Source organism: Vanellus vanellus (genome assembly GCF_965231255.1).
Source record: "Vanellus vanellus genome assembly, chromosome: 1".
NCBI classification, from domain to species: Eukaryota; Metazoa; Chordata; class Aves; order Charadriiformes; family Charadriidae; genus Vanellus; species Vanellus vanellus.
This window is the reverse complement of record NC_138905.1, coordinates 191,957,516-191,985,238: the sequence shown is the minus strand read 5'-3', so window position 1 is coordinate 191,985,238 and position 27,723 is coordinate 191,957,516. Positions and strand designations below refer to the sequence as shown.

The 27,723-nt window shown below is 38.7% G+C and overlaps 1 long non-coding RNA gene across 1 annotated transcript in view; it reads left to right on the top strand.

The window, feature by feature from the left end:
• The first annotated feature begins 243 nt into the window (after positions 1-243).
• Positions 244-27,723, top strand: part of LOC309674244 — a 51,186-nt gene continuing 23,706 nt past the window's right edge. Inside the window, exon 1 of the long non-coding RNA XR_014269377.1 lies at positions 244-370. This is a non-coding gene — a long non-coding RNA (uncharacterized lncRNA). The remainder of the gene's footprint in view (positions 371-27,723) is intronic.

The following is a 27,723-nucleotide window of genomic DNA, read 5'->3' as shown; positions in this document are numbered from 1 at the left end:
GTGCCACCGCTCCGCCTTCTCCTTTTCGCAATGTTGACGCAATCTATAAATAGTGGAACAAAAGGACCAACTTCCTCGCAGCTTTGCTGAAACTGCACAAAAAAGGCAACCCGGGGGGGGGCTTGGGGGGGAACGACGACGACAGTGGGGGGGAACGACTGGTTATTTTTTGATTTTATTTTTCTCCGGCTAAAAGACGAACGCTCCCTCCTTCTCCCCGCCCCCCCTCCCCCCCCCCCCAACCGCTACTGGAAGATTATCTATATTTTTTTTTCCTCGCTGTCTCCTATGCTGGCAACGTCCTGCGAGCGGCTATTTTGCTTTTACACGGAGAGAAGGGCTCACCCCCCCACCTCCTCTTCTTCTGACAGTAAGTGCCATTAAGCCTTTTCTACGGGGAGGGAAGGCGGGGGGGGGGGGGGGGGGGTGTTGCCTGCTCGGCTACCTGCCTGCCTGCTGCCCCGGAGAGCGGGCAGGAGGAACCCGGAGCTCCGGGGACGGGGGTTTGGAGGCGCTTAGTGCCGGGGAAATGGGGGGGGGGGTCAGCGCCACGGAGTGAGCGGGGATGCGCGCACTGGGGAGGGGGCATGGGGGACCCGCGGATCCTCGGGGGGGGGGTTGGGAAGTGACACCGGTGAAATAAGGTGATAGGGAGAGGGGCCGGTTGCCGCTGCCCGCCGAACAAAAGCTGGCGCTGATATTAAACGGGCTTTTGTTTAGGGGGGGGAAGTGTGTGTGTGTTTGCGGGGCGGAGGGGAAGCACCCCGCCCGCAGCAAGTTGCCGTGCGGCGGAGGGCACCTCAGACTTGTTTACCGCTCACCGGCGTGTTTACCCTACACACACGACGCAGGGCGCCCCCCCCCCCCGCCACTTCGCCAACCCCTTCCCTCCTCTGCGCCCCGGGGAGATGGTGGGGAGGGGGGGGGGGGGGGATGAGCGAAGAGGGATTTAAAGAGAGGAGGGGGGTGCGCGGTCAGGAGATGCTGATACGATCACGCGTAAAACAACTGCCCCCCCCCCCCCCAGCCCCCCCCAGCTTTGCCAGTCGGATCGGTGCAAGCGCAGGCAGTTACTGGCCGGAGGGAGAATTACATCATCCCCTGCTCCAGTGATGCTACCTTTAGTGCCGCTACCATGCGCGCAGGGATACAAGCGGGGGCGCGCCTCCCCCCCCCCACCCCGCACCCCCCCCCGGGTCGGGCTGCGCCCGACCTGGGGGGGGGTGCGGGGTGGGGGGGGGGAGGCGCGCCCCCGCGTCACTCACACACACACACACACGCCCGCCCGACTGTTTACAGCGCTCACACAAGGCGTATTGTGACGTCGCCTGAGTGACAGCCCGCCGCGCCAACGGGGGGGGGGGCGCCGGCCCCCGACGCCAAGGCGCCCCGCCCGTCTTTCCCCCCCCCCCCCCATCGTCCACGCCGCGCGGGGACCGGAGCCGTGGTGCGGGGGGGGGGGGGGGGGGGAACCGAGCCCACGATTGAACACTTCAAAAGTTAAATCCAACTGACTGAGTCCCCACGCTCGGGGACTAAGGTGGTTTACAGGATGCCGATTAATTTATGACGTTTTATGACGTCGTCGGCGCGTACTAGAGGCTCGAGAAGCGATTTCTCGGTGCGGGAGAGGAGAGGGGTTATTCCTAAGCGGGGGTTACGCGTGAAGTTAAAGCGCTGCCTCAAGTCTCGCGTGTCCCCGTGTCCCCCCCCCCCCCCCCCCCCTCTTAGGAGCCAGTCTCCTGCCGGGAACACGGTGGGGTTTGGCACAGGGAAAGACCTGAGCGTAGAAGCTGTCACAGCGGTGGCCTCGTACGCTTCATTGTCCAGAGTGGACAACAAAAAGCTGATTTTGATTTATTATTATCATTATTATTATTTTTAAAACGGGAAATAGATTTAAACACGGAAGACAAAAGCTAAATTTCACACGTGGTACGCTTTCCCTGGTGTTATGAGTGTAATATTAAAGGGTTAGAAACTTGTTGCGATACACTGCTGGGGGCGGGAGGGCAAACTTGGGTTTTTTTACTCGGTCTGTGAAAATATTGAAGTAGTACTTACCCCACTGCAAAGTCAATAAATCCGTATCACACTAAAAACAACAAAAAGTGTTTTACAAACCGATACTTGTCAAGAATTGTTTGCCAGAATGCGGCCGTGTAAAATTATTGCTAAAACATCAGCTTTTACTCACTGCAAAACTCAAGCAACCGTGAAGCCCCGTTTTAGTAGTACACACAGTTTTTAATGTGTTAATGGTTTGGGTTTCTTCAAAGTGTCTTACTTTTTGAAGTCTGGGTGTTTCTATTTGTGCAGAAAATAGACTGAGAAGCTTTGAGCTCCTACTGTTACAAAAGTTAAAAGGAAACAAAGTTGAGCTGCTAAGTCGGCAGTCTGGAATGAGTCAATAGTATCTCCTTTGTCCTGCTGCCTTTTTCTGCTGCGGTGTATCTTTGCTCTATTTCCTCTGCACAAGCAAATAAGCATTTCTACCCTCAGTCTATTTAATAGTTAGACTTTATAGGTCTCCCGGCTTCTAAATATTCTGACCCACCAGTAAAATGCAAATGCATCTGTCTTTCCAGGCTGCACACAACAGTCATGATACTGGCAATGACAGTACACTCACTTCTTTAACCACCTAGATACTTACACATTTTCCATTATCTATAATTAATGGGGCAAATTATTCTTGCTTTGTTGTAGTAAACCTTCATAAGGGAACAAGTGTGCCTTTTTAAAGTACTCCATCGCCTCTTGGTTTTTACCAAAAAAAAAAAAAACCCAAAAAAAAAGATTGGGCCAGAGACACGAAGGAGATGTAAATAACTCTCCCCTTCGTTTACTTGGGGATTCCCTGGGAGTCTCCGAGGGCAAGGAGGTAACATAGCTGGCTTTTATAATGGGATCACAGGTCCTGACACAGGGTCACAGAGAATCTATGCTTGGCTAGCCCTGTGCTCCAGTTTTGTTTAGCTGGTAGCTAGTCCCTGGAGGGATCAATGTCAACTTAAGCACGCTAACTTCTACAAGCGATGGGTTGGCCAGTGACTGAGAGCTGTAACGGGCTCCTGGAGGGCTCCCTAGTTCTGCTGCACTTGGAGCTCGAGTGCTGCTGCCAGGCTGTTTCTGCGGCTCTGGAGCTTCTCAGAGAAAGAAATCAAAGTGACAACAGTGTAAAGCAAACCCCAACACTGTCCGTTTTCTGAAAACAAAAGGTGGGTAGATGTATTAGGTGGATTGGAAAAGCGGCTTGGGTAGGGATGTGGTTTACAGACTGAGGCACAGAGACTGGAGCCAAGTCCCATCACCGTGAGCTAAGTTTCTGTGTACTTCAAACCCACTTTGCTCTCTAATTCTGGCCTTGGGATTGCTATTAGTCGTTCTGCAGATCTGTCACACTCCCACAGATGATAAACAAATGTTAATTCAGTATCCCACATGTAAAGGTATTAATGTTCAGCAAATAAAATAGGAGCATACTTTCTCCGTATTACTTATATGTCTTAAATTAACCCATTAAGGAAGGAAGTACATATATAGATATATGCACACAAACAGACATATCTCCTTACATTAATAGCCCCTTCTGGTTCAACTATCAAAAAGCACTGGAGACCAGAGTTGCGTTACTAGTTACTCACTGGGAGGTTGAAACCTGTATTTTAATATAAACCTATGTAGTTTTTAATTAATGTTATGTTACAATACAAAGGCTTTTTAGGTCTGCACGATCAAGACAATTTTTCCTTTTATAAAAAATACAGCTTATTATTAATTTATCTAGGCCTCATTTTCTTTTGATTACCTGAATTACATAAATAAGTAATTTAGCATGTAATTATCTGAATGACCATTCCTTTCCTTTTTCACTCTTGAAAAAGATTATCAGTCAGCTTTTGCTGTAGTGTTGTATCCGTGACCATTTTGACTGTGTACTTGGTGTCTGATACTTTTTATTTTTAAAATATAATTTTGTTACTTCTCCCTGCCCAGTTATTTTAAAAAATGCAGCCTCATAGTTCCTAATGATAACAAGCATTTTTTTTTTCTAGTGATCATAAAGGCCTACGCTATGAATTTCTACATCTTTCGTTTAAAACTCCAAACGCATTTCTGTCTTTTCAGTTGTAAAGGGTGTTACTAACTTACACTTGGAAATTTGACTGATACAGACAGCATAGTCTTCCTGGTTCTGCAAGCAGGCAGTTCCAGTGTTTCAGCTTTTGCACAGCAGCACTTTAACGAGCAGCAGCCATGCATAACTAACAAGACTGCAAGTCCAGTTACTGCTTTTTAGAAGCCTGTACCCAGCTCTTAGGTTATCCGAAATGTCCATTTTATATTGTTGCAGCCATATGACAAAACTTTTAACTGCAGGAAAGTGAAGTAGTTATTCATGATGGATAAGATACCGGAGGAGAAAAAAAGTTTTAAAAAATGGAGCCTGAGGCGCAGGAGGAAAGCAGCACAAGCTCCAGCTATCCTTTTATAGTAACTGGTGTTTCGTGGAAAGTGGGAAAGAAAAGAAAACTCTCTCTTCCTAGACAGTGATGGCATGACCCTTCTAACTGAAGACTGATAGCATTCTTGGAGAAATCTTTATGCAGCTTTTATTCCTACTATCTGGAAATGAGAAGTATTGTTTTCCGCAGTTCCTTCTCTTGAACCTACTTCTGGATTCTGGGTCTTATCACCTAGCTATATTGATGGATGTCTAATAGAAGGGTTTTCAATTTTGGCATTAAGGCTTCATAAAAAGTAACATATTTTTCAGAATATTTGAAAGTACTGTAGTAGTTTTCATGAATATTTTCTACATGTACAGTTAAAATTATGAATACTACAATATATATGATATTGGCTAATCAGGGCATTACTTTAAAATGTGTACGTGTCTATACAAGACACACCTACTACAGACTAAAAAGTGCTCTCAATATGGATTACAGCTACAAATAAATCTTTTGTAAAAGATGAATGGAAATCAGGAAATCATTAGTAGTTCATCAGATGAGAAATAAGCCCTTTAGACTGCACGAGGAAGTAAAAAATAAATATGCAGAAAACTAGGCAACACTAGCTGGCAAAACAGAATATCAAAACCACTGTTCTGTTTCTGGCTGAATGTGGTACGTGCATGAACATCCTTTCTTATAGTAAATTTCACAAAGATTCCACTGTATGACAGTGTACTGACTGGCTGTCACAACTACTGACTAAATATTAATTTTGGTAGTCTTTCCAAGTTTAATCTATGAACTACTATATCTGGATAACTTTAAAAACCCTTACCCACAAGTGAAACTCCAACAAACTGATTTCCTGACTTGCACATTGTCTATCCTTGTTTGTAAAGATTGGTTTAGTAATTTACTGTAGTTCATCATTTTTATTTTTATTAGTTGCTTAGAGAAATATTAGATAGTCTCTTTTGATTTGGAGTTTATTTCATTTTAGTTTTACAACACTAGCCCGTACGATAAACACTGCTGACTAACTAGAAGGAGCTCCACATTACTGCAATCACTTCAGTTTCGTAACTCCTACAGATTTTTATCCCTTACAAGCATTAGAGCAACGATTTACATACCAGTGAGGGAAAATGAAAATGAGGAGGAAGCTCATCGCAACCCTGTAAGTGTACTTAGTTTCTCCTAACACGGACTAGATTAAACCTGGCCTATGTCACAAGAACTGTGAAGAGTGAGAGCAAAGGGTCCCTTCTCGTAATGCTCACGCACAATTAATGCTCTCTTTACCCAACAGAGAAAACCAGACCCAAAATAGGAAGGAGGATCTGGGCTACTATTCTTTCACCTTCGCTCCCCACCCCCACCCTCTGAGCTGTAAAGAAAGGATCAGGTTGCACTATTTTAAAAGCTGGTGCAGTGTACACACTTCCTCAGTATACTGGAGAGCACTGGGAGAAAATCTCTCTCAGAGCTCCCTGCAGGAGCACGTACTGCTTCACAACATCCTTTACTCAGGACTGTGCCATATCAACATAGCTAAGCCTTCAATTAAGTGATGAAAACTTCCCCTGTCAATGTACGGTGTTTTTAGGGACATATACAAATAAGAATATTATTGAACTAACTTACCTTTGACACACGGTTTTGTAAGCTTCACGCTCGACACAAGTCATAAAACCCAAACTATCACAATAGTTCAGCACTACAGGTATAGTAGATCTGTAAATAAATGAAAAAAGAAATTAAGCGACTTAGCAGAATTTCCTGAACATGCTTAAATAAACTGGATCGATTAACACATTAAAGAATACAATTGCTCTCTCTTTCATCCCGCCATCTGAGCGCAGATTACTAGTTACTGTTCCTACAGATGTTTCAAGTTAAATCACACAGCTGATGTTAAATTTGTATCATGGTGGAAGATGGATGGTGTTTTGGCCAAGGTTTGGAACAGGAGTTAAAATGAGGGCCATAATCCTGTCCCCAACTCAGAATTTCACCAATGGCTTTTCGATTCCAAGATCGGGACAATTAAAACTGTCCTGTCTCTCACTGAATCTAAGAGATGCCCCAAGGCATCTACAAGGCATCTACTAAGGTTACAAAAAGTCTAAAATAACCTAAGATCTGAAATAAGTGTTTAGCAACATTTTGTTTACCTGCGTGTTTGTCTTCTCAAAATACAAAAGTCATAGTTCCAGAGGCAAGGAAGGTGTCTAGTTAGCACTCCCTACTGAATATCAAAAGCTAATCCAGCTGGGAAGATTTCCCTTAAAGGAGCGGTCATGCTGTATCACATCTCCAAGTAAAAGAACCAAAAGTTATGGTGATTGAAATCCTCACCAGTCTTCCACACTCCTCACATTAGAAGATAATTCTTCACGTATCAAGAACTGACTGGGAAAGGGCACTAACAGCCTCCTATCTCACCCAGGGAAGGATCCTTCTGTAGGAACTGTGGAAGGTAGCTATCAGCCTCCTCCTGTTGGAATAGGGGAAGTTTTGTGTGCAGCAGAAGAGTCTGCCCAAAGCACTGCATAGATGCTGGGTTGTGGCTCCGTGGCACTCGGATGCTAGAAGAGCAGTATCATTAGGGTATCATCTGTCAAGCAGCCCAACAGTGAGAAGGTCTAAATGCCATTTAATCTTGCCTCAGTCACTTCTACCTGAGCTCTGTGAGTTTTGAAAGGAAGAAAATCTCATTCCAGGCTTAAAAAAAAAAGGTTGAGATCTATAGATAAAAAAGCTGTATATTAGATCTAGGTCTTACTACTGTAGTTGTTAATAATACATTATTTCAACATACAGACTGGCAGACATTGCATTTGAACACAACAGTTAAAATAACAACTGGTTGTGTCATATGACAACAAATTTACAAGTAGTAGCAAAACTGTCCTTTTCCTATGCATAACATCCGTCATTCTAGAGGGAAAGCCTGCTGGAAATATGCAAGAGGCACACGGAAAGGGAGGGGAGGGAAAGATAAGAAAAGAAGTTTAATGGAAGATGCTGAGCTGGATGACTGAAGTCTTCATCAAATAAGAGAGCAGTATCCTATTTACTTTCTGATGCTGTGAAGCGAATGAATCAAAGTCCACACATTCTCTTGCAAATCGTGTCACAAGGACTCTACCTCTCTATGCTCCAGAGGTCATGAGTGACCATGTACTGACCCCTGACCAGACTCCTGCTGCCTTTTCTTTAATACAGCAAGCATGCGTGTCCCTAACCACTTGAGCCATATGAGTGTTATACATCGCTGCCTCCCCTTCCTTCCAAAAAATTTCCTATCACCTTTTATGTCACTCTACAGACTTTCTTGCACTGAGAAACTTCTCGATACTTAAGCAGACGTGTTAAGGTGTAAGGAAAAACGTAAAAAGATAAGATTATTTCAGGGAGAGACTCAGCAGCTTTTCAGAAAAAGGAATACTTTATTTCAAAGAAAATAAAATCTTCTTCAACTGAAAGAGGGTCATGTTTATATTATCACTAAAACTTTTGCTGAAAGGGGAAGAAACAGTAACTGTAGACAGTAGTTCAAAAGGAAGTACTGTTACAGTACAGACCAAAAAATTTAAGGTTTACAGTGTACAAAATATGCAATCAATGCTAAACTCCGCACTTGCCTTAAATACCGAGCCGTGAGTGTGGGCTGCTCTTTAATGTGTTCAACAGTCTTAATGCTGAAACCTATACGATGAGATAATTAATACAATAGCATTCACCAAGAACAAAACTGAGATATTCTTTCATTGAAACTTCTCCAGCTCTAACAAAGACACCATTCAAAAAAAAAAAAAAGGCATTTCAAAGACCACTGTAGATGCTGGACATAGACTTGTTCTTGAGTTAAAGACAGACATCCGCTAGCCAAAAGGAATAACTAGAACAAAGAAGAAACTTTCAAGTTTCAGACTTTCAAGTTTGAGACCTCCAGTTTGAACTTGTCTGTGTTTTCACACATCAGTAGGTTCAGTGGAGTTAGAAATATCCAGTACGTGTAATGAAAACAGTCTCTATCAGTGGATACAGCACGAACATGATAACATATGTTTTCCAAGCCTAGAGCAATTGTCAGGCAATTACTGTTTGTCAAGGCAACACACTCGATAGCCAGGGTCATCTAACCCTAGGTCATCTCCTTCTACCTTACTCGGAGGCAGGTCGCAGTAACTCAGCTGCCCAGCTTGCTTTAATTTGCTCTGAAGGTAAGTGGCAGAGGCAGGTTTCTCTCCCCACAGGCGGGGAGAAGGCCGAGGGAGGCCGGGGCAGCGGCGAGGGGTGCCGTTACTGCACCATGGTGGCTTACACAAGGACCAGCTGCTGGGGTTTTGTTCCACGGGGAAGGAGGGCCCGCGCAGGTCAGAGGGGACTCCTGGACAACTGATGATTAACCAGGGCTTTCTAAAGCGCTTGCAAGGCCCATATTGTGTTTGTTTAGGACCCAGAACTACAAGTGCATGTTATCAGCAGACTGGGTGGATCGGTTTGTGTCTCTTGAGTTAAATTATCAATTCTAACTACCTTTTAAAACAGAAAAGAGAAAAACCTTATCTTACACAGTCTATCTTGGTCCAATTTTACATTTGCCTTTTTTTTTTTCAATTTTAAAGGCCCTTATTCAACTAAATATACCCTTTTTACAAAATATTCTTCTTTTTGCTATCCACATTTTTATTCTATGCCTGTACAATTTTTAATTAATGATCTATATAACTAGCCTCTGATTCTTAATTTTTACATTTTATGATAGAAAATTTAATGGCTTTTCTTTACCACATGATTCGACCTTCCAATTATAATTTGTAAACTGTAGATAGAAAATGGAATTCAATTAAAATGTAGCAAAAGAGCACTTCTTTTTTTATCAGTTAAATTAAATAACCATAGATGCATATAACATGTAAGAAAAAAAATTATCAGAACATACTGCACTGAAAACTGATTTATTCAACAAGGACTAATGACTGCTAGTTGGTGAACGTCAGTGATTGTTTCTGGTCAGCACGACCTTCAAGACTTTAGAACTAGTACATCTCATCCTCTTACAGTTTTCATTCATGGACCTGATGAAAAATGAAATTGCCTGCTTTTTCATCTCCCAGTGGATTTTTCAATTTTGAACGTACAAGTCATTAACATAAAGTAGATGAGTACATTAAAAGAGAAAAAAAAGCTATCAGAAGCAGGTTCAGCATTCTCTAGGTTATAGTTCCAACTGCTCTGCCAGTGACTTCCACCCCTTCAGTGGTTTGACTTTCTCTAAAACTTTGGCATCAAAAAATGTGTTGCATAGTATTTTTATTGTGTTATTTTAAAATAGTATAGTAATTTTAACCTTAATACTGGCTGCCCTACTTCCATACTTAATTTTAAGGGGTCTTGTTTAAAAAAGAAACATTTAATTTAAATAAAGTGTACATATAGAACTCATTAAACATATATTAATCATTCCAGGAGGCTGCACAAGTAATAGAAAATGTGGATTCCTTCCTGTTTGATTTATCAACCATTTATGCTATAGTATGTTCAAAACAGAATGGGTTCCTACTGTGCCTGCTGGTGTACATACAAAGTTAAAGAGACAGAGCCCTGGCACAGAGGTGTGCCTTCATTTGCTCAACACCTGAGGTGTTAAAAGTAAAAAGCCAAACAGGAGAGGCTTTTTTTTTTTTTAAAAAAAAAAAAAAAGCACTGGCTGTTCAGGTGCAGATTTACCAGCAGCAGGAGGCAGATGGTGAAAGGATGATATGAAGGGCTCAAGATCCTCCCTTGTTCCTCCATCCATTCCTATTCTCCTCCTCCTCGAGCTCTAGCTGCGGTCACCTACGCCTATCTACTGAAAATTGGAAGGACATTAAGCTAACTAGGGACTTGAACATAAGCATCGACCACCTTAATCTTTACTAAATATAGAGACTTCCCATTGAATTTCCTTGTCCTTGCTAAGTGACTTAGAAGGATAAACCTACTATCAGGACAACTCCCCAAGCTGAAAAGAAGAGAAGTAATTTCTAAGAATGTCTAAAGGTTGTGATCCTGGCTTGCTGAATTTTGGAACATGATTTATAGATTTGGCGTTACAGATCTGTGGATTTGATTTATTCACTTAAGAAGGATTAGAATAAAATTGCTCCTCCCAGATTACTGTGATGGAAACAACACTAACCCATGGATTTTCTGTGATTTTTTTCTTGCTCTTTTTTTTTTTTTTGTGGGCTCAAAGATTTCTTCTCTGTAGTAGAGAGAATCTGAAGGCCAGCATAAGGAACAAGAAAAGTCACTATTCAAAATTGCATCGGTAGCAACAAGTTTCTAAAGAGATAAAGAAAGTTTGGTTTAGGTAAGGGCATGATTAAGTGAGGAAAAAGAGATGAGGTAGAGGCATTTCATTAACATATCCCATAAAATCTTTGAAATACCAACAGACTATGCAATTAGCAAAGCTGCCAGTGCAGCAACAGGGAAGAGAAGGACTGACCAAGGTTGGTTCTAGTTGGCAGAATTTAAAAGAGGGGAAAGTCCTGAAAGTATTTGTTTCATTTTTGCAAAGACTGTGAGTAGGCCAAGATTCATACATAAATCGTCCTTTAAGAATACAAGAGAGGTCAAACTGGTTCAGGCCAGGCTTATGCTTGGCCAATTTACGTATCTCCAACAGCAGACATAAGCCAATTCTTACCCAAGTACTCTCTCAGAGAACAGCAGGACCAGGACAAGCACATTTGATATCTCTCATGGGTTCCAGCATCCAACTTTGTTTTAGCTCGGTGGGTTTCCTGAGCCTGATGTGGTTTGTCTAGTCAGTGACCTTTACTAGATCTCTCTTCCGAGGTCTTATGCAATCTCTCTTGAGATCCATGTGAACTTCTTTCATCCATATTGTCTCGGCAAAGAATGCCATGAGTATATTACTCATTGATATGTAAACCAATATAATTTATTGTATTATTTGGTTTGAACCTGCCTACTGCCAGCTTCATCTGATGCACCCTCATTTTTTTATTAATAGAGAAGGTGAAAAGTTGATCCCTGTCCAGCCTTTTCACGTGTGTTTTTAAAACGTTTATTGCTGTTTTGAAGGAGTGTTAAAGGGGTGCTGTAATTAAAGTCTCTGAAGAAGAATCCATTGCCCCTGTGCTGGAAATCTATTTCTTCTTAGCTCTGCCAATCAACCACCAGTTTGCCTATCTGTGGCAGATGCTGAAGCTGCTATTGCACAGAAGTCCTTCCAAGATCCTGGGGAACTGGAAGCTTAGATGAGCACATTCTGAGAGAGCCATTCTTTCCCACTGTTAGGGAAGATGCATTAGAGGAAAAGATGCAGTCATGCATATTGTGCTCTTAAAACCCTGCTGGTCTTTCTGCAAGCAGAATCTAAAAGAATAGTAGGGAGTGGAAATGAAGAGAAGAAAATTTGCCAATCCACAGAAATCAGCCCCATTCTCAGAAAATTACTTGCTAAGAACTAAAGCTCAAGGAACCAATGTAAACTTTATCTGAAAACTGAAGTAAAAAACTGAAGATTAAATAGTTCAAGCTTCCTTTATAGGAGGAGGGCATTGTTTCCAGAGTTCAGCAGTAGACCTTAAGCAGGCACAGTTAACATAATAATTAAAACAGCAGAAGCTTGTGAGACTTTCCTATTATTTCAGTAGGAAATTCATAACCCATGCAGTATACTCCCATTTTCCCTGCTATGTGTTTTACAACACACAGGAATGTTTCTCAAGCAGGCAGGAAAGCCAGTTTCTAATAGTAAAAAATTAGATGGGTAGGTAAGACAGGTCTCCCTTCCTAGGTAAAAATATACACAAAGGCCTTTCAGAAATCTTACTACAAGGTAAGGTATATGGTACCCCTGTACGGAAGAAGATAAGCAGCTATTGCAGAAAAATGCACTCTTAGAGAAATTATTTAAACTCCAGTTAGTATCAACGCTACTAAACAGTCCTGTACTATTGAAGTAGAGGAGGTTAAGGGAGAGCAATGATGCTAGGATACTCAAACAGAAAGTCTTTTCATTTAGGTTCACGAGTAACTCTAGTTAAAGTGACTCTATTTGACACAAAATTATCTGTACTGTTGCAAAATAGTTTCTGTCAGCAGATTTCACCTAGGCAACACCCAGTCTATCAGCTATAATCATACTGGGTTTGGCTGCAGGATGTGATTATTATTTTGGAAAAGTATGTTTGGCCAAGCAGGTAAAGAGATTGTACTGGAAGTTTCACAGGACACAAAGAAAGGTAGAAAAAAAAAAAGGCATACAAACCCTGTGTTATTAACAGGTAAACAAAACATTTTTTCAGGAGCTCTCAGCATTTCTCTAGTTAGAATGGGACACCTATTTGTGTCTGTTATCAACAGGTGCACGTTTAGCAGTCCCCATTTGAAAAAGGTAACTCTGGAGGACAGGTCATTGCTGTTGACACCTTGCTACGATGGTTAGATTTGCTGAAGATTAGAAAGGCTCAGAGCCCCCAGCGTTACTAACTTTAACCCCAAATGTTGCCTGGTTCTGACTGGCTTAATTCAGAGCCATATGTCACATAAAAGTTGCTGAAGATGGTCTTGCCCCTCACTGTCTTGTTGACAGAACATTTAATTAATTATCACATTGACTATCAGCGCTTGTTTGGTCAGTCCCTGAAAAACAAAACCAAATGTACTTTTTGTTCAAGGCAGAGGGTCCTGACTCTGAGATATTTATATGGAGACAAAGCATCCCCTGAGCATCACAGAGATTTTGAATGTGAGCAAATCCCTATCCCTGAATAGACCTGTCTGTCACCCAGACCTTTGGTACATTAAGGTATGAAGACGACACTGTACTGAGTATCGTTCCAAGTTTAATGAGGAGAGGGCGTCTTTGTCTACCATAGACATGTGATGCGGCATGTACCAGGTAGCTGGAAGGCTGTGGTTTCAGTCAACTTTCTGCACAATGTAGATAAAGTACAGAATGTTTTGTCAGAGACGATAAATGCTGAGATGTTTTTACTGATCTTAAAAGGTCACCTAGAAGCTGATTTAATTGACCTGTTACTGTCTGTATCTCTCCTCTGGGAAGTAAAAAGCTCTTGATAATATGATGTATAACAGCAAAACCATAAACAAGTGTTTCAAATCAATGTTGCTGGTTTTGTAAGGCTGGGAACTATTGATCATATAGTTTTTTAGACTTGTGTGAACTGAATGAATCATCTGTTGTGGTACTACACTTCAGTCCTTTATCTTCTGAGACAGGCTGTGACGATGGCTGCTTCTTCTGGGAGGAGGTAGAGGGAACACAAAACCAACAGAGAATTCCTGCTTGGTTCGCGAGAAAGACTGAAGGGTAGCACTCTGTAATATTGTCCAGTGTTCCTATGTGGAATTTGTCTTTCCTCTGCTGCATGAACCCCTATGTAAAAACAGGCATTGTGCAGGCTGGCAGTTCAAAATTCAGTGATTGGTTAGGAGATTATGGATACTACTCCAGTCTGAATTTGAAATAGCAAATGAAAGCGCTGAGGCACTGATAGTTGACACTGAACTGCTAGCGCCATCACCCTTCCTGCAAAGTTGTAGATACAGAAGGCTCCGACACTGATTTTAACGGTACATTTGCTTCTGCAATCAGTCATAGAAGGGAATTTGTTTCTGATGTTTATTTTTTCTAATAAGCCGGATACCTTGTTAGAGAATAAGAGAGAGAAAAGCCAGGAGACCAACAAGTCACTCAGCGCTATGTACAACACGGTACTGAGAATACAAAGACAGTCACTACTATTGGGGCTATAAATACATAACGCGCTCAACACAAAGCCAGTCACTATCACGGTCCCTGCAGGGAGCATGCAAGTAATAAAATGGGTCTTTTCAGGCCCTGGACTTTAAAATACATGAATCAAAGACACGCCATATTGCTGAATAGTTTTTTCATCCCTTGCTACATGCATGGGCAGCAACTTGAGCTGGGAATCATGCGTCTCTTGCCTCCATCAGACTTCCCTGCTGATACAAGCGGACCCTGGCAATGCATATGTCCCAGAAGCTCAGAATCACAGCTTTTAGGACATTGAATAAGAGACGCTGTCTTAAATCATAACTATAGCTTTACTTGTGGAATTTAGAAATACATTCATTTCTGTTCAAGGGAAATCTTCTCCCTCCCTCCCCTGCTGTATGCTTCCTCTTGGAAAAAGCAAATGTTACTGTGGGACATGTTGCTCTCTGAAGAATCACACTAGAGAAAATCTTAAACCCCAATAACTTATGACTCCTTTATCCGTCTATATAGAGATGTATCTACTATGTTAACTCAAACTGCATGTTGCTAATGGTCACGAGGAGACTGCATGACATTAATTATACTATTCCATATAAAATTAAATGAATAACACAGTACATATACCGCATTATTTCCACCTTTGTGGTATGATGGAAATAATGAAATCATGAACATTTGTACTCACAATGCTATATAATGCCCTGAGGATAGTGGACATGAAGGTGCTTCAAGTAGTAGTCTGCTGATACATCTAATGGACTCTGCTTGTCCAAATAATTTGTCCTTGCACTTATGGGGCACATGCATGCCACCAATGAAATCCACCTACACAACCACTCAAAGAAGCAGTCAAAAGCATCCCAGATGAGTTATTCATGCTCTTTATAAAAATTGGGCAATTAAAATAATTCTCTGTGCTTTGGCCAACTTAGATGGAAAACTGGGCTATACCAATTAACACACACACTAACTGCATTAAGAAAGCAACCATCTCTTTATACTGTGACTGTACATCATCATGTTAGTCTAGAAAGCCCCAAACTACACATAAATACACTTTCTAGTACTCCAGAGAAAATATTTTATTAACTCTGATATTTTTTTATTCATTTCTCAAAATTGGCCAAAAAAAATCCACACTCTTAAATGCTAACACTTACACTTTGCAACCTATATCCAACCATAGGATTGTCTTTCTGAAGTACAGTTTCTACTACTTCGTCCAGTCCAATTGCAGTTATGTTAAATTAGAGGACTACCAACACTTTGAAACATTATTAAAGCTGCTAAAATAGAATAACTCAGAATAACTACACACCTTGTTTTCCCAATTCTACCTCCAATTATACATTCTCCTGCCAACTTAAATAAATATTATATCATTCCAGTTTCCTTGTATATGGTTGTTTAGCTCACTTAATCAAACTGCATACATTCCTTTTCTTCCTAACCACCCTTTAATTATTCCCACTGTTTGAGTGTCCTTATTTAATCTGCAAGTAATATTTTCAAAATTATTAAATGATAAATTCATTGGCACCTTTGAAAATGGGGGTTAGATCCTTCTGTATTATTAGTTCTATATTTTTCTGAATATCATACTATCCAAAATAGACACAGGCAACTTGCTTGGGGTTGATTCCTGTAGTAGCTACGTTGGGCCTCTGAAGATATGCAGGAAAACTAAATTTCTCATCATAATAAATTCTCTCTGGTTAAGTGGATATTTTCTTTAGTCAGCAAAAAATATTTTTAAACTGTTTCATAAAATATTAAATGGGAAAACTGAAAATACAGTTTGCATCTTATAACTTCAAAACAATAAATATAAATGTGATTTTTCAATTACAAAAATGATTAAATTAATATTTATGTTGAAAAGCAAGTTCTGACAAGTAAAACCAGTCAACCTTAGATTTCAATTGTAAGCAAAAGGAACCTTAGCAGTTTTTTTCATTTTTCTCAATTTGTTCAATTCATTAAGGCATCTCACAATTTAGAACCATTATTCTCTCTTCATGAAACATCTTGGATCATAAACTACTTCTTTGACTTTCATGAGAAGTCATATCACTGCAACTTTCACAGACCTATTTAAAGCAGTATTTTCTATCCAGGAATTATATTTTCCTATCCTTGTAAAAAAGCGTGAATTAAACATTCTAAAGTTATTTACTAGACGTGTTCCTCCAAAAGGTTCTCTGACCTATACTGGTTTTCTTCTATATAAACTGTATTAATATAAAGGTGCAGTGGTGTGTGATTCATATTCTTGAATAATTCTATTCAAGCTGACAACAATCGTTCTCCAGATTGGTTTATATTATTAAGGTTTTAAGACTCTGGTGGTCTTTTAATAAGTTAATTCTCAAATAGCATAAGTAGATGTCTCCTACTTAAAAAAAAAAAACATACACCAAAGCCAGGTAAATCTAGATGATTCAAGTGCATTATCAAACAGAGAAGTTATACTGGAAGCCCTTGGTTCTATATCAAGATAAAAAGACAGAGCAAGCTACGAAAAGTGAAGGGGTGCTACTTCTCTTACTTAGATCTCCCTTTCTGGGAGGTTAACTGAGTGAAAGCCACTTGATTCTCTGTACACTACTCACATTTTTAATACAGCTGCTTCTAATAATTGAAACGTTTCTAACACAATTTGAGTGTAGAAGGTGCAATAAAACGTCCATTTGCAAATGTTCACAGCCTTTCCTGTCACAGACCCAATACAAGAAAAAAACACTGGAAGATAAACACTTTAATTGGAAGACTTTAATTATTGTTTGATATGAACACATAAGTCCTTAAGCAGCTAACAGATTATCACAGTAATAAATATAAATGGTTTTCTCATCATCCTTCAAATTGAATTTCTTAGAAAGACATGTTAGCCAGTATTCTGAACAGACTGAATTCTGTCAGTATTCTGAACAGGCAAATGATCTTCACTCCTTCAATATCCTTGCTCTCTTGTGTTACATATTATATGCAAAAGCATATACACAAATGATTCACATTATAATCATGGCCATGAGTGTTGGTAACATGAACCATACATATTCTTTGATGTTGATTTTGAGTACAGGAAAATAAAATATCTTGAGGTTTGGAGCACAAATACAAGTGATACTTTCTAATATCACTAACTAATTTCACTTTAGGGTTCCATTATCACAGCAGAGATACTTGGTTTCATTTTTATTACTAACAGGCTCGACTTATCACAGTAAAAACAGGCTGTTAACCACAGAAAGTAAAATTCATCATCAAAGTTCTGGTTGTGCTTAGGAATCAGACTTTTTCAGATATTCTGTCAAATAATAAACTAGTTATCTATATATGACTTAAAAGAAACTACATGTGTTTCGAATGCAAAATATTTCCTCATAATACCTACAAAGATATACATACCTGAAGAGCATGTGCTAGATAGCATTAGAAGCCAAGGAAAAAGGGTATTGACAATGCTGAAACCAGCTTCCCGCCCAGAGGATCAAGCACTGTAAGCAAAGTAATAGTACTGCTTGCATGAACAGGTAAAATGCTTTATCCTTATCAACGATCTGTAAATAGAAATTATATGAATATGAACTTTAAAATTAAAATAAGTGAAAATGAAAATACAGAAAGACATACAAAATGCAACAATACATCCATTGACAAAAATATGATACCTGCATTTTTGATGATTTATCATGCGTTCAGACTACCCAATTTCATCTCCACATTCTAAATTTATTTTTCAAATTACTTCGTAATATTCCAGATTAATTACTGAGCGGAGCCAACAATTGTGAAAGAAGATAGATTTAAGAGAACTGTGATGACAGAAACTTTTTTGTCTAATCTGTTCTAAATTGCTAGTGAGGAAGATGCTCCAGCATTGCCAGATATCCTAGTTCCAGGCTTTAACTGTCCTTGTACTTAGAAGGATTTTCCAAATACGTTGCCTGTTCTTCTTCACTGTAAATTAAGATAATTTTTTCTTGTCCTTCCACAACTGGGTACAAAAGACAATTGATGACCACCTTCTTCACAGTAATCTTCAGATGTCAGATTATTTCCCCCAGTCTTCTCTTCTCTAGACTGAACAAATACAACTCTTTTGAAACGTGCCTTATAAATCTTGCTTTCCAAAAAACTTCTTGCTCACATGCTCTCCTATGGATTCACCTTTACCTGGAAATCAAAATTATTTTCCTTCTCCAGATTTTATTTTAGCACAGAGATACAACAATTTTATTCACTGGCTTTTATTCTGGCCATTTTTCATGAGTGTTCTTTCATTTTGCTTCATCCGTATACCCAGGTAGTATCAATGTTATTTGGAATTTTGTGGTACTCCAGAGCAGTAGGCCCCACAGATCCCCGAAACAAAATACATCTGTCGATCTCTTCAGTAACTTTTTTGGAAACTAGTAATGATACTTAATCTTCTTTGAATGTAGAATAATTCACTTGTTCTTATTTTTTTCCCCTTTTCTTCAAAGAACTGGATAAAACAGCGATTTTGTATACCTTCTACTTAGTAATACCGTAACTTTTATTTTTACATTTAACAGCTAAAACAAGAATTATAATATTCTTAATAAATAAGCAGACAGAGAGATGGATGGACAGGCAGGCATAAATCCAGTTTTCTTTGAGAATCAAATATAATAGAAGGAAGATTTGACTCAAAGCCTGTATGTCTCTCCACTGTCTCAAAATAGATAAACTCTGCTGAAATGGAAGTAGAAGGATATTGCTAGTTGAAGTATACTATAGAGTCTCTTTTTGATGATTAAACAATTATTAGTTCATGGTAAATGTATGTCTGCATTGTTTTCAATGAGTTTTGTCTAAATAAAGCAGAAATATTCTGGACCAAGAAAAGTAAAACAAAGGGTGTAAGATAATAACAGATCAAAGAACTGCTCTAAATGCTGCAGTGGCTGGCTGTCCTCACGTGTGTTTCCAGATGCCTGACTTTACAAAATCTAGTCTCTTTACTTTTTTTAACCAGAGACAGTTTATCTCAGGAATCTCCAAATTATTTCCTTGGAAAGAAGGGGGGGAAAGCAAAAGTGAAAAACTGGGCAGTGGTTTATGACATCTAGCCCACATTTTCTGCTCCTTTGCCCTACTTCACTTGCACAGACTATGCAACTATACCACAGTCACATATGAAAGTTCTTCTAAGAAGTGGTTTCTACGGTTTGGGTTTGCTTTTGCTTTTTAATATGCATACAGTTTATTCACAGGGTACTTTCATAATGAATTCCTGAAATTTAGTAGTTGTTCTTTATAATCTAGTTATTCTAGCCATCTGCAAAACATCCAAATCCCATGATACCTAGGTGTGCTCTCAATATACTAAATGAGTAAATAGGTTTAAGGGTTGCCCGCAGCATTACATTCCTGTTCAGAGCCACCCATTCCCCCATCTCCAGAAAAGCCTTTACAATTTCTCTACCCTTCAGCCAAAATTCTGATGTAGTCATCTCCTCTCGCTAGCTTCCAGCAGCTCCTAAAAACCATCCCCCCACTTCATCAGGAAACGTAGAGAGGCAATCCCCCAAACAAGTGATTATTTAAGCATGAGTGATGGGCACAGAATGTATTCGCAATGAAGAGAGAAGCAGTGAATGAATGCTTCTCTAGCAGACGGTAGTACCTGCACTGTCTGCCATAACATTTTTTAGAATCTCTTTTCATAGAAGTTTTAAAACAACTTCTTTCCTCAAAACAGGAACTACCAGTTCCGGCAGTTCAGACATTAGGTTTAGAATATGTAACACATTCAGAGAGAAGTGGACAACTTCAAACATTCTGTTTGGTTGTTTTATGTAATTTTCTAAAACTATGCTTGAGGGCATCAGAGTATTATAATTTTATATAATGCATTTGCATTTCAAAATTACAAGGTCATTATAGGAAAGAACACTTCTTTTCCAGCTAGGTATGTAATATATGTGACAGATTTGCTTTATGTTTTTCTCCATCTATATGTACATAATTCTACTTATATTCTTCATTGATATCCTCTTGCTTCTTTTAATGTAGTTTCTATTATTTGCAAGAATGTATTTCTATCATTTGCAAGAACATAACCCTACTGAAGCCAAAGCAAGCCAAAGGTACAGAATCGTACATTTATACTACAGAAGTGATTTTTCCAAGCGTAGTTCCCCACTGTGTTGCACATACAGTTGACAGCAATACAGTAAAGCCAGAAGAGCCAGTTAGTTCCTCCAGAAAAGCTGCCTCCATTTCTGCAGGACTGCTTCTGCAAATACTTAATCTATAGGCAAATTTATTGCTGAATAGTTGTTATGATGATCTATTTGCTTCCCAGTGTTCCATTAAGAATCATTTCCTATTAAGAATTGTTTCCAAACACCTATTCCCAACCTTCCATCTCAACTTCTGGCCATTCTCCTTTGACCTATAGCATCCTAAAATTTTGCCCAATTTATTTAGTTCATTTATGTCCTTTATGTCCTCAGCAGTCACCAGAGGAGCTGAACCCCTTTCAGAATCTGCATATAGTTTTTATTTGAGCAGTTACCTCCGAGTAACTTAAACGACAATATTCAACTGAATGCCAATGTACTATGTTCCAACATTGTCTGCCTTGACACATTTTCCCTCCCCTTTTTATTTTCTATCTTCAGCCTTAAGCAGTTAATCCCAGGTCACAAAGTAGTCTATGAATGTAATTTTATTTCTCTCTTTTGTGCATCCTGCACATAGTTTTCTATAACCTGTAAAATTAGAAATGATCATGAAAATTACTGGTGACCTCACTAGGTCAAAATATGACCTGGAACCTAATAGTAATTACATCGCATACTGGAAAACTGTCCAAGTAATACAGAGATTATGTTAATCCCAAAATATTACCGCATATCCCTTTTTGAAATATGTATAAATATTCAGTAAAGCACTTATCCCATCATGTGCACAATGCGGTGAGTACTTCATATTGAAGTGTGACCACTTCAGGATTAAGTCCTCAAAAGTCTCAGAAAAGAATGCCATAAGCAAATGCATTATATTTCAGGCTTTTTTCCTACAAGAAGGTCCACATAGGTGGGACGCAAACTGTATTTTAATAATGAACTAAATCTGTTTACCCAAATGGTCACATACTGACTTCTTTATCATAATCTTGCTTATTTTGAAAAGAATATTCACTCATCTAACCGGCTTTTTGATCTCCATTTAAAAATACTTCACATCAAATAAGTACTGTTTTCCCTTTTATTGTCCTCCTCTGACTTTCTCAATTTACCAATTTTTCAAATTTTCTATGCCTTCTTTCCTTGTAATTATCACACATTACATCTAAATTTATCCATTCATTAACATTTCTGTTGAAGAAACAGTAGTCTGAAAGATACCTATAGATGATTGGTTTTCATGCCATTGTGATTTTGATTTAGAGCAAGCTAGTACAGTTGTAATTACTGCCAACTGTAGTACATCAAGTTACCTCTGCGTTACTGGGCTAAACAGGGCCCAGGCACATGCTTGGGTTCTACCGTGCCATCTAACTGTTAGCATGCTCTTTGGCATCCTTTTGGTTCAGGCCAAAACAAGCACTCAGGCAAGACAGCAAGATTTGGGGAACAGCACGGGTTAGGGACTGTCCTTAGTGGGCGGTATGAATGAGGCCACCCTGCTTCAGGAGAGCAGATGGGTTAGCCATGCAAATGCGAGCTGTAATTTGCTACCAACTCTTGACTGGGCTGTGGTCCATTTTGTTTTCTAGCATAGATGTCATCTAAGAAATTAAATGCAGTTGAAAATTGGTAGAAAGTAGGTGTAACTTCTTATGGTCCCATTACCAAACCTAAGCGAAGGATGAGAGCTGTTGGCATGGGAGAGGGATAGATCAGCGTTAGGCTGCCTGTGACTTCCCCACAGCAGGCGAATTCTCAGCCCATGTTTAGGAATGGATCTTGGCTACCTGGTGCTACCTCCAGTGGGCAGAGCAGGGGTACAGAATCTGGACCCCTTCATATTTTCAGATACTTTTCTGCATTTCCAATTACCATTTCTGTTTGCTGTCTCTTCAACTATCTTTTCAAATAATCTGATTTGCAGACAGTAGTCTCAGATTTCCTTTTACTCAGCATTACTCTATTGGAAACAAAGAGGAAAATTGAAAGTTGAAGAAATTTGAAAAAAATCTGATTTCTTTAAAAGTTTCACATATTTTCAGATTATATTAGCAACACTATACTAACTAGATAATTAGGCTTTCTCAGATGGCATCACATGGTCCGAGCTTTCTTTCCATTTTGTTTTATCTTTGCATGATGGCAAGCTGAAAGTTCCCATTTGCACTTTTGTTTTCTTTTCTCCCACTTTAAATTTCACTAAACATTTATTTACAGCGGAATCGTGCTCTTATTCTAGTGCGATGTTATTGCTGAATGGAGTATAGCTTTCTGCTATTACTCTTCAAGCTCTTTACTTTTCTGTCAATGATTTTCACAATATGTTTACCCTTTTTCTGGTCTTTTTATTAAACCAGAAGTATTGTACATTCATAAGGTTTTCATTTTAGATCTAGTATCCTTTTTTTTTTTTTTCTGATCACTATCAGATCCAGGACCGAATTAACTCTCATTACTTCTTCCAGTTGTTTTAAGTACTATACAAAAATATCATTCTGTAGCCTATTTTGAAACATTTCTTGCATGTAACTCAAATTCCTCTTTTACAGTTTGTCACACATTTATTTTCATATACATAGCAATATATGTGTGTATAATATATATATGTGTATCTATATCATAATTGTAGGCATCCGCATAATCTTAGAGAAAGACAAATGAAACAAACCTTCAACAGAGTCTTCATGGATTTCACATCTTCCACTTTCATTTGTGAAATTATTTCTGTGTCTGCCAGCCATGTGAGTTGCAAGATCTGCAAGCAGGGTCGTCGTTTTATAAATTATGCCTCCCTCACCTTATCTTCCTTATATAGCAAGGGATAGTTCTATTTATGTCTTAGCTAGACTTGTTTGTAATGCAATCAAAGAACAGTTCATGGAATTTGTAGTGGTACTGCACCTCTCAAGACCACATGCACCATGTGTTTATGAACAGAAAGTCCTAATTTTTCATTATTATTTCCTGCAGGACTTTATAGATGAAACATGTTTTCACATCTCAGAGTAGCACTGTTCACGCGACTTTATTCTTCTCTTCCAAGTGTTTCCCTATGGCTACGCTTAGTCATTTGCTGAAAAATCTTTCCTGTTTTGTTAGTATTTCCAGCTATGCTTTCCTCACTGTTCTTCATACATTAAAAAGATAAAACATTTTAACCGGTTGTTTTAACTGAGACATTATCACCCAAAAATTGCAAATAAAAAATACATAAACTTGAGTGTAAAAATAATTTTATCTTCAAACTGCAACTCTAAATTTTAGATTAGTAGTACTATTAAATAAGCAATAGTTTTGTAACTTAACAAGCAATATCAATACAGTACTCTCAAAACCAAAGCCATTTTCTAAAACTATGCTAATTCAAGTCAGTTTGATGCACTTCCTTCTAACAATAACATGCCATTGTTAGGATTGTATTATTTCTCGTGATGAGTAAGACCTTATTCCATAACTACTCCACTGTCAGATGAATACAAGTATTAAGTACGGGACTATTTCAGGATCTGTATTGTATTATATAGTTAATAGAAAGGACAAATCTTCAGTAAGCAGTGGTGACTTAACTTTATGCGTGTCAATTTATACCACTTGAGGATATACACCAGAAAATCCTAACAGGTTTTAAATAGTTTTTAATATTCCTTCTTTCTTTTTCTATGGATAATTTTAATATGGTTCATTTTTACTATATTACTTGTAGTTGACTCATTCTAACAAACTTACTGCTACTACTGTACAACACAAAATCTCATCATCAGTGTAACTGTTTTAGATTCCAAGTCTCCTCTGCTTTCTAATCCTTGCCTGTAATATCATCTTCATGCTCAGTAAGTGAATCTGGCACAGAAGGCGCTTTTTTAATGGGCTCAAAATTATGCAAAGTCCTAGTTAAAAACTTTTAGGTGCCATAAATGATGTTTTCAGCCACACCTCCAATCACTTTCTAGTAAGTTGCTATTCTTACTGTTATTGCAAATTACTCTAAGTATAAGAAGAGGCTTCAAAATCATATTTTACATGTCTAAATTGAAAACTTCTGAACTTCACTATTTATGTTTTATCACGTATTTGGCATTCCTTTTATTCCAATCCAAAGAATTCAGATTATCTAAAGAACATTTAGTATAGATAATAAAATAGGTAGGTATCTACCCCTCAGAAAACATTAACTTTTATTTAATATTTTTGCTATAATAAAGTATGATTTGCAAAAATTCTCCTGATTTTATCCATGTACATCTTTTAGTTGTCTCCATTTAAAAAACTTGAACTGCTTCCATTACTATCAATACAAAGCACTCTTTCCATTAGCATTTCTCTTTATCTGCAAGTAAAATCTGAAAACTACTACCATACCATTTATCAATGCAGCATGTTTGCTTTCATTCAGATGCTTTTTTTAAGTTAGTTTTCCTATACTGAACAAGTACCATAAGTCTGTATTTTTACAGGAATGTTTATCTCTCTCTGTAACTATTAATCCATTGACATAGGAGGAGAGGTACTTTGATCTGATGAAGGCACATGTGTCATAAAAAACTTAGAATGCTGTCACTGAATTGTTAAGTTTCTTATCTGGTTTACTGGAAGTCTTAAAATAGCAGATCCATCCAGTGTTCAGAAGTAAATATATTCTTGAATATATATGATCATGCTTAAGGAAATATTTTAGGCAAATGAATGCATACATGGAAGAAAAATGGATCTGTATCGAACCAAAAGAGTTAGGAGAGTCCAGTGCAGAAAGGAACAGGAACATCAGGTTAACAAAAGGAACAAGAAAAGGGAGAAGACAGAGAACTCAAGACAAGAAGAGATCTTCAATAAGTATAAACCAAGAAAATATTACCATAGGGAGTAAGAAAATAATTTCACCTTTTAATAAGACAGACTTTACCAGTGCCCAGCTTTTAAAATCTATCCCACTTTTTGCAAGTGAGCCATGTAGGACTCAATTTTTAAAATAAAGAGTAATGCTATACTTTGTTAAATTTAAGTGTTTTTAATATGGATTTTATACTCTTTGCATTTGATTTTACATTTCTACAAACATCTTTAAATTACAAGTACATTAGAAAACTAGCGCATCTTATATGAAAGCAGAAGAACAATACTTCTCGACTATTCAAAAACATAAAAAATTCTCGAGTGCCATATTCTTCTTTTTCTATGTCTTCACTACAGTACTATCTCTCACAGACAATACTGGTATCAGCATCAAAGGAAAGGGTCAGCAATCTTCCACATCAGAAGTTAGGACAATACTCTCAACGTGGAAGGTAGGATGGTCAGAGAAGTAGCAAGCGAAAAGCTTCAGAAGAGATGGTAGCTAAAAAGAGTCAGGAAACAGAAAAAAAGAAAACAGGGAAAGATAAGGTAACAAGATCGAAAAGGACAGGAAAAAACAAAATACCCAGGAAATACCCACAGTAACAATTGTGCTTATTCATTTTAGAAACAGTTCAAGAACATTTAAAGAAAAGGTGAGGAATAAGGCAGCCATTCTTAAAAAGAAATAGGGCTACAGAAAAGATCTAGTATGGTACGAAATGCTCAGTTATTCCTCTCTTAAGGTGACAGGCCAGTTGCTTAACTTTTAGTTTAAGCTAGTCAATTCAAAGCAGGATTCCTGTGAAGTCGGTAAACTGAAACGGGCACCTCCAGAGGGCGATTCATCCCATCCTAAGGTTTGAACCTTAGACTCTGAAATGTAATTAATTTTGTGAAGTTCACTAGGTATTTATGAACTTAGCAGGAAATCTTTAAGCTGAATAGTTATGGATAGCAACAACTGGAATAAAATAATAGGAGAAACAGCATATTTTCAACTTCCTTTACTCTTTACAAAGAAAAATTACTAATGACTTTCATCTGCACAGAACATGTAATAGGTTTGCGCTGCATAATATTTTTTTATTACTGAACATTACTTATGTTCACTATACTGAGCACGAAAATGAAGTCTGACCCAAACAAAAGAAAGTTTGCTTTTCTATTAGGATTAATTATGTACTACCGGGGCTTTAAGTTTATCTGGTGTAAGTAAAAATCAAAGCTTGACATCACTGGGATTTTATATTCCCAACATTAAGACCTGATTCAGGAAATATCACATTTAACTGATACTTAAAATGGCACTGGTGATATTTCAGTAATTTGTTACTAAATACAGTAAATACTGCTGTGAAAAAATGCTGAAATCCTATGTCATGGTCACGGATACTTACATTATAGTGGTTATTTTAAATGAACTATAATTAAATACAAGAGTCATGGGTGAAGGGCTGGTTTTCAAGTTGGTACATAGCCCAGTCTCTGTGCAGGAAGCTTCAGCGATGAGCAGGTCTTGTGGGGACAACCTCTTCATACCACCTTCACCAGCTTGCCAGCCCAGATGCAAAACCAAGACTCTGCTCTTACAGAACTGCAGTACCAAAGCATAAATAACCAGAGAAGAGGATGGGAAAGGGACCTTTCCTCCTGGGCACTGATCTGGGGGCTGGAATATATACCAAAGGGACAGTTCAGAGTCTGCACTTTCTTGTTAGCACGGAAAGCCTGACAGACATAAGCCTGGGACTGTGCAATTCATGCCTCATTGGGGACCTATGCTTACAATGGTCTTCCATTAATGTCTATTTCAGAATACATGCATCCTGATACTGCCTTTTACATGAGGACAACACAGAGATGTCAGTTACATTGGAATTAAAAAGACATCTTTAAAAATCTAAGTATTGGTCCACTTCAAACATGATTTTGCACTGAAGAATTGATATGATATAAACAATTTTAGAGTCATGTAACATAACAGTGTAACACTAACGCAAAACAACATAACAGTAAGGGCTAATTATAAAATACAGCATTAAGTCTCTTATTTAGAACTTGTATTTGCATCTGAAGTTGTATCTGCATATGATTTCATTCTCCTTTTAGAATTAACATGAGTACAGCCATGTCAGTTTTTCAAAATTCACATCTTCACTGGGTGCCCTTAAAAACTGCTGCTCAGTGACACAGACACTGTGTAATTCTTATGCGGAGTTATCTCTCTCAATCAGCAGAAATTAATATTCTACCTTCCAAAAAGTAGATATTACCACTCCAAAATTATTTGTGAATTGGCACTGTAAGGCCTTTCCCTGCTCCACCCATTTTCATTCTTTCTGACCCCAGTCAGCAATGGGACAGTTTTAGAGGGGATGAGGGGATGCTACTCAGCTGTACATCAGCTTGGAGCTCAGTTACACTGAAGTGCTGTTCAGGTGGACAGGTAAGGCATTTTATGCAT